We start from the raw sequence: 8,162 nt of genomic DNA on the forward strand, positions 1-8,162 counted from the left end.
GCGCTTTACACAATTGATGTGTGTATGGATTGGGATAACAGTTGTATGAGCCCCTAATAAAATGTTTAAAAAAAAATACCACCTCCAAGAAATGACATGTTGGTTAAAAGTGAGTTTCTGGGTGATTGTGTGGATGTGAAGTGCATCCACACGTCAGAAGAAGTCAGCAAGTACTTCAATTATTGCTGTTCCGAATATAATTTGCTGTTTTTCTCTATAACTTTTGTTTCTTTGGTTTGGCTTTCAGAAATTTTTGCAGCATGAATTTCTGCATGTGTCAAAAGGATGGTGTAGTGGTGGCTTCTGACCTCAGGTAACGTCAGAAGAAACAGAGATCGAATCATCGTCAGTAGGAGCCTAATGCTGACCCCTCAGTAGTGAGGTCATCCTTCCATCCCTCCATCCTTTTACCACTTGTTAGAGCAACCGTTTCCTATGGATGTGCAGCTATGATCTACAATGGGCTATACATTCTCTTGTTTCCTATCTTGGAGTTTTCAGTGTTATATTTTATTAGTCAGGAACAATTTTGGAAGCTTTTTTATTCTTTCTGTTTTGTGGAACCTTGGAAACATCGATGCATTCATTTCTTTGGTTGGTTAGAATGTACCTGTAAATCAATCTATGCCTCAACCCTTTTATGAGGCATAGGCAAGGAAGGTCTATGACATAGTCTCATTTTCTTCTATAGAAACAAACGGCTTTGATTTCCTCTGTATATTAGGGTTACAGTTTCTATTGTATTTTTGCTCTGGAATTATTCTTTTTATCCATTTTATTTTTATAGTTGTAGAAAGTAATTTCTTGCAGTTATTTTAATTTCCTGTAAAGAAGTGGTTGTGTCCTTTTCCTGATTTTCAATATCTCAGTCATGACATGCATATCTTGCATGACTCCTTTGTTGTAGAAATTTGTTGAGATTATGACATGTGCTAATCACGACCAATTTCTTGAATAATGTTACTGAGATGATATAATTCACATCTCATGCAACTCGCTCATTTAAGGCCTCCAGTTCAGTATTTTTAATATATTCACTGTTGTACAACCACCACCAGAGTCAACTTTCATCACCGCATATAGAAATGCGGTATTGCAAGGAATTATTAATCCAGCGTAAATGTAGAATGGTATGGGAGGAATGCTTGTGTGAGAATGGGTAAAGAAGGACGGATTATGGAAGCTTGTCTGAGCCCTGCCTCGTGGCAATCTGTGGGGTTAAGGGGGAGAGGGGACTCCACATATCATCACAGGTCCAGTAGGTGCAATCGTACAGCGATAATAAGTAGAGATTATAGTAAAGTTATAGAGAGCATGAGAGTTAGAGGAGAGGTTGGAATAAATGGAGTCAGACACAATTCATGGTAGCATTGCTCACCTCAGCCCCGCTTGGTGGTCCTCATGGGGGAACACAGCCACCAGAGCAGGAGCAGCCACACACCCGAGAACCGGGGAGCCTCCTCGCCCGAGAACCAGCGAGCCTCTCCCTTTATTGTCAACCATGCATTATATCACTTCAGGGGGATATGATTACAGAATCACACAAAGGGGCAGTACAATTCATCCTTGGGCGGGTTTGATCTCTCTGGTGTCTCATACAATGAAACAGACAACTACTACCCTGGGAGGCATGCAAGCCCTCTGATAGCAGATAACAACCTACGTCATAGGGAGGGGTTGCAACATAGGCAATACAAGCAATAGGAGGGGGATGGCCTAGGGGTGAACACGCAATAGTAAAGGGAGGGAATAGGGGTGCGTGTGTGGCAAGATGGGTGGACCCTGGACTCATATGGTAGCCTAAGCTTAGTCATCCTAGAGTGGTCCTGGGCTTGCCTTCAGGCACTCCTTCAAGGGAACAATATCAGAATGGAGTGGGCCCTATTTGTTGTGGAATAAACAGTGGTGTCTGCTTGGTCTAGACAGTTGATAACTCTCAGGGAGAATGACTCCCAATCCACTCTTGATGACCTCCAAGTGTACAGTCATTCTCAAGCAGCTAAGTCTGGTATATATCTGTGGGAGACAGCATGAGAGAAATCCTTCTGTTTCCCACAGCAATAGGGGAGCGTGAGGGAACCAGACATTACCCCCATGCCATTTAGTGCAGTTGGCATTGATGTGGGATTCCTTGCAATGAAATGCCACCAGGCTCAAGAGAGTTTCTAAGAGAGAGAATCAAAGGGTATGGCAGTTAAATTTCTGATGCTTGCATGTTTTCTTTGGTTATTCTTACCTGAAATTGCTGAAAGCAGTGTAATAGACCTTTAGTGTCATTGGCTGGGGGAAATTTCTGATGGTTAGACAAGATGCTGAGAGAAGTCCAGGACTTGTTGGAGACACACTGCTGAGGCACATGAGTGGGAGAGTCCAGATAAAACAGACTGAATCTGAGGGATTTAAAAGGGAATGTGCTGAGAACAATTTGTTGCATTGACTGTACGAGGATGATATGGATTTTCTCCTACCCACTCTTGTAGACTGAAAGTGAGGAAGACTTGAAGCACTTGCTGAAGATGAAGAATCACCACCTTCAATGTCAACTCAATGTCAAGAAGACCCACACCTCACAAATGGACCCAGAGATACTGTCTTGATAAACAGAAAATGTTTTGTTTTATTTTTTTCTTTTCAAGGATTTTGTTTTGCTTACATGTCCTATCAATGGTCATGGAAGCAGTATTCCAGTGATCATATGCTGCATTGCATTGGGCAGTTGTGCTTCCCAAGACCTTGTTAAATGGTTGAAAAGCAAGGATGTGACTTGAAGGACTGAGGTTTATTAGGCCTAAGCCATAGTATGTTGATTGCCTCATATGCCTGTGAAAGTTAATAATGGATACTGAAGACCAAAGAATTATTGATGCTTTTAAATTATGGTGCTGGCGAAGCAGACCAGCACTATGGCAAAAGAACACACAGATGTCTTGGAAGAAGTTGAGCCAGCATGCTTTTTAGAGGCAAGTTTGGTGAGACTTTGTCTCACATACTATGGACATGTGGTCAGGACAGACCAGATCACCATGCGTGGTAAGGTAGAGAGGCAGCAAAAAAAAAAAGAGAAAAAAGTGGGCTCAAACACAAGACCAGTTATGAGAATGATACACAAGTGGGCTGTTTCCCTCTGTTATCCATAGTTGCTATGAGTCTGAACTGAGTAGATGGCACTTCTCAAAAAAATTGTTATAGACCTCGTATACGATAGACGAGAATGTTGGAAAGTATGATTCCATAGCAAGCTTGTAAATCCAATTTTAGTCCTTCAATTAGATTTTTTTTCAAGGGATGTTAGAAATCCCTAGAAGGAAGAAGGTTTTGTTATTAACCTGAGTAAGAGGCTTAGGGAAATCCACTCAGGTCCTTGATGGAGAATACATTTGTATTTGAAAAGACATCTAGAAGTGCTGGGGGGACTGTAGCAGGGTCGAATGTGATTGTTTGGTTATTTGAACTTTGAGCAAGCAGTTTTCCTATGAAACCAGCTGGGATGGCAAAGCGTGCCTATGAGAAAAGACACGTACTAGGACTGAAAGTTAAATGGAGCTAGAGGGTGGATTGGTATGCTCCCTGTGTGATCACCTGGATTCAGTTATGGTTGGAAGCTGGGGATAGGCAGTTATGTTGGAGATATGATGGGCTGAGGTTGGACATATTCCACAGTTTCCTATTGCCCTGGTCAATAGGGAGCAGGAAGGAGAGAAGAGGAAGGGCTGACTGGCCTGACACAGAGTCGTGTGGATGCTGAGCCTATGGGGCTGAACTAGCCACCAGAAGGCTGGGATGACCCGGACCCAACTGTAGTATTAAATTAAAATTGAGGAGGGTGGGGTGGGGTGGGGAGTGCCAGCCCCACCCACTACTAGTACTCACTGGTTCAGTAATACTACTTCTGGGTTTAGTAATTACAATTGTACTGTTGAGATATATAAGCATTATATTAAAGTCATCGAGAGCATGAGAGATATTACAATAATACAGTCAGACATATTACATGTTAGCATTGCTCACCTCAGACCAGCTTGGTGGTCCACGTGGAGAGAGGGGGAAGAGAGGGGAGCCAGAGAGAGTCAGAGAGGTCTGAGTCCAGGCAACCTGTATTGCTGACTCTTGCCTATATACCTTTTGGGGGCATGCCAACCCACTAATTACAGGTAGAGACATACATCACAGGGAGGGGTTACACTATAGGGTCCACAGTAATGAGAGGGTGGTCTAAGGGGTGGTCTCTGGGTCACTATAGGAACCATTATCAGTAGGGTGCAAACACCTCCTACAGGAACCAAGCTAATGGTCCCAGGCTTCAGAGAGTAGTCCGTTGTCTCCAGCAGCAGGGAGCAGGCCCAGTGCAGTCTGGCAACTGATCGCCCTCAGGGGGGTGGAATGCCTGCGCATCTGACCTCCCCTCACACCCAACTTGTTGGAAAGGAATATGGTGACTTGCGCAATTTGCTGCATACTGGTTGACTTCCATAGATTGTTTCACTTCTAGTTGCAGAGGTTCCAAGGTCCACATAGAGTGCAGATTGTTTGGATCCAAGAGCTTGCATGTCACCTCAAACTATTAGGTGAATAGGATGGGAAATTTAGAAATTGGATTTCTAAAATAGGGTCACTACATACAGGAAGTTGCTAGCTTATGAGTCTCGTGAGTGTTTAGTCTTCAAGTGAACAATGGGAGGATCCCCACTGGATGCTTTCTCTTTTCCTGCTAGGCATAGGGACCAGAGGAGTGGGAAAGATGTGGATCAGATTACATGATTAAGGTGTGATAGTCAACAGGTGATTGTAATGGTAGAAAATGTAACTGGGGCTGTGGTAAGATAGGAACTCTCATCCTCTGCTGGTGGACCTGGAGGTATGTACAACCACTATGGAAATCTATTTGACAATTTCTAAAACAGATGGAAATTGAGCTACCATATGATCCAGCAATCCCCCTACTGGGCATATACCTAGAAGAGGCAAGAAACAAACCACAGCCAGACATCTGTGCTCCAATGTTTATTGCGGCACAGTTCACAATTGCAAGGAGTTGGAAACAACACAAATTTCCATCAACAGATGGATGGATTAAAAAACTGTGGTACGTACATACAATGGAGTACTACGCATCACTGAAAAACAGTGATGAACACATGAAGCATATTGCCACGTGGGAAGAACTGGAGGGAATTATGCTAAGTGAATTAAGCCAAGCATAAAAGGACAAGTATAACATGAGTCTGCTGAGGTAAGTTTATATATATAAAAAAAGAAAGAACAGAAAAGTCAATGCAAAAGGGGCACAGGGAAAAGATTACTGCATACAAACACTCCAGGAGTAAGGTCCAGGTAGTATGGCAGTGGCCGAGCAAATTCAGGGGTATATATGGTAGCCAACTAAAAAGGGGGCAGGGAGGGAGGAAAAGGGGAAAAAAAGATGTGTGGTGGGGGAATAGGGCACTGATCCACCCAAAGGGAGGGTATTGTTTGTGTCTCCACAGGGAAAGAGGGACCAGACTTAAAGCCAGTGCCAGACGAATGCAGCGTGCCGGCAAGGAGTGGGGATCCAGTGGAGGGGCCTGAGGACTCGGCCCCCATACCAGCTACATGGACAACTGGCCCTCCCCCCAGAATAATTTACTTTAAAGCATGGCACTGAAGCTGCAGCTAGGGGAGAGGGGCATGTCTGATCAGAGCAAATGGGAGCAAATGAAGGGGGAGGAAGAGAGAGTGGAGCACATCTTGGCCCACCAGGCCTGGAGGATGATATCCCTGCTCTGAACAGCCAATGCACAGAGTGGACAATGTGGCTGATCCCACTATTAGACAAGTCGTCCCTTGCTGGCCCAGGACCCTATGGGGGGCAACACTGGACACTCAGTGTCAGAACTGGCCCAGACTGACCCTGTGACACCGAGGCAAACCACTGAAGGCATGTGGCAGAGCAACTGTGGGAGCAAAGCAGAGAGTGAGTCCATGAGGGAGTACCAAGGGCATACTCTGGGACCAGAGCATGGTACCCCATCAGACCTGACTGAAGTACACACCTAGCAATCAAGAATCAGACTTTGATATATTTACAGATTTTTCTTTGTTTTTAAATTTTTTTCTTTTAATTAATTTATTCTTCTATGGGTAATTGGTTCTCTTTTTGTTGTCATCACTATATTTTCACTCATTGCCTATCTTGCTGTGGCTTGATTTTTGGTGAATATTATTATCTCTACAGATCTATCCAGATAAGATAGACTGGATGAATTGTCTGGAGGAGAAAACAACAGGACCAATGGTCCCGCGGGGACAAGGGAGAGGGGGAGACGGGGTAAGGAGGTGGTGCTGACCAACTCAGGGACAGGGGAGCAACAAGTGATCCAAAATCAGTGGCAACAAGTGTGTGAGAGGCCTGGTAGGGATTCAGCAAGGGCAATGTGTGGGGTTAAAGGGAAGAGAGAACCCCACAAAACATCACAGGCAAAATTGTACAGCGATAATAAATAGAGATTATAGTAAGTCATAGAGAGCATGAGAGTTAAACGATGAAGTCAAGTAATGAAGTCAGACGCAATTCATGGTAGCATAGCTCACCTCAGCCCCACTTGATGGTCATGGAGGGGACTTAGCCATCAGAATAGAAGCAGCTGCCTTGTCCTCCTCAGCCACCCTCCCGAGAACCAGGGCCCTCCTAATTTATTGCTACCCTCACATCATATTACTTTAGGGGGATACATCACAGCATTATGTGTCACAGAGAGGGGCAGTACAATTCATCCTTGAACAGGTTTGATTATTCTGGTGTCTCATACAATAAAACAGACAATTACTATCCTGGGAGGCATGCAAGCCCCCTGATAGCAGATAACAACCTACGTCATAGGGAGGGGTTGTAACATAGGCAATACAAGCAATAGGAGGGGGATGACCTAGGGGTGGATGCGCAATAGTAAGAGGAGGGAATAGGGGGGCAAGTGTGGCAAGACGGTAGCCAAAGCTTAGTCATCTTAGAGTAGTCCCGGGCTTCCCTTTGGGCATGGCTTCAAGGGAACAACAACAGAAGGGACTGGGCCCTACTTAGGGTGAGTTAGACTATACAGTCTGGCCGCTCTAGATGACTGATGTTAAGGAGAATAACCTCTGACCTACTTTCGCTGACCGCCTAGTGTACAGTCATTCTCAAGCAGCTAAGTCTGTACATATTATTGGGGAGACAGCTTAAGAGAAATCCTTCTGTTCCCCACAGCAATGTACCTGAGAGAAACTAATGAAACCCAAATGAAGGCTGAGCATGATAGTGGGACAAGAGGAAAGTAAAAGGAAATAGAGGAAAGAACTTGGTGACAAAGGGTATTTGTAGAGGTCTAAAGACTGAAATGTACATTGTAAATATATTTATATAAGAGTGTGGGGAAACAGATCTACGTGCACATATTTATAGGTTTAGTTTTATGGCAGCAGATGGACACTGGGCCTCCACTCAAGCACTTACTCAGTGCAAGAACACATCGTTCTATTAAATTGGCATTCCAGGAGGCACACCTTCCAGACACGATTGCTGAAGAAAAATGTGTGCATAAGCAAATGTGGTGAAGAGAGCTGATGGTGCCCAGCTATCAAAAGATAGAGCATCTGGGGTCTTAAAGGCTTGAAGATAAACAAGTGGTCATTCAGCTGAGAAGCATCAAAGCCCACATGGAAGAAGCACACCAGCCTGTCTGACTCTGACCACGAGGTGCAGAAGGGACCAGTTATCAGACATCAAAGAACTAAAAATCAGATCAGAGGGTGCCCACCTGAAGACAAATGTGTGCATAGGCAAAGATGGTGAAGAAAGCTGATGGTCCCCGGCTATCAAAAGATATAGCATCTGGGGTCTTAAAGGCTTGAATATAAACAAGCAGCCAACTAGCTCAGAAGTAACAAAGCCCTCATGGAAGAAGCACACCGGCATGTGTGTCCATGAGCTGTCGAAGGAGTCAGGTATCAAGCATCAAAGAACAAAAAATCATGTCATTGTAATGGTAGGTGAATGCAGAGTGGAGACTCAAAGCCATTGGTAGGCAACTGGACACCCCGTTGCTAAAGGGTTGAGGGGAGGAGATGAGTCAATCAAGGTGCAGGGTAGCAATGATGAAATATATAACTTTCCTCTAGTTCTTAAATGCTTCCTCCTCCCCCCCTCACTA

The sequence above is a fragment of the Echinops telfairi genome, unplaced genomic scaffold, assembly GCF_000313985.2.
Source record: "Echinops telfairi isolate 266 unplaced genomic scaffold, ASM31398v2 ScPeMD7_5426;HRSCAF=6270, whole genome shotgun sequence".
Taxonomy (NCBI): Eukaryota; Metazoa; Chordata; class Mammalia; order Afrosoricida; family Tenrecidae; genus Echinops; species Echinops telfairi.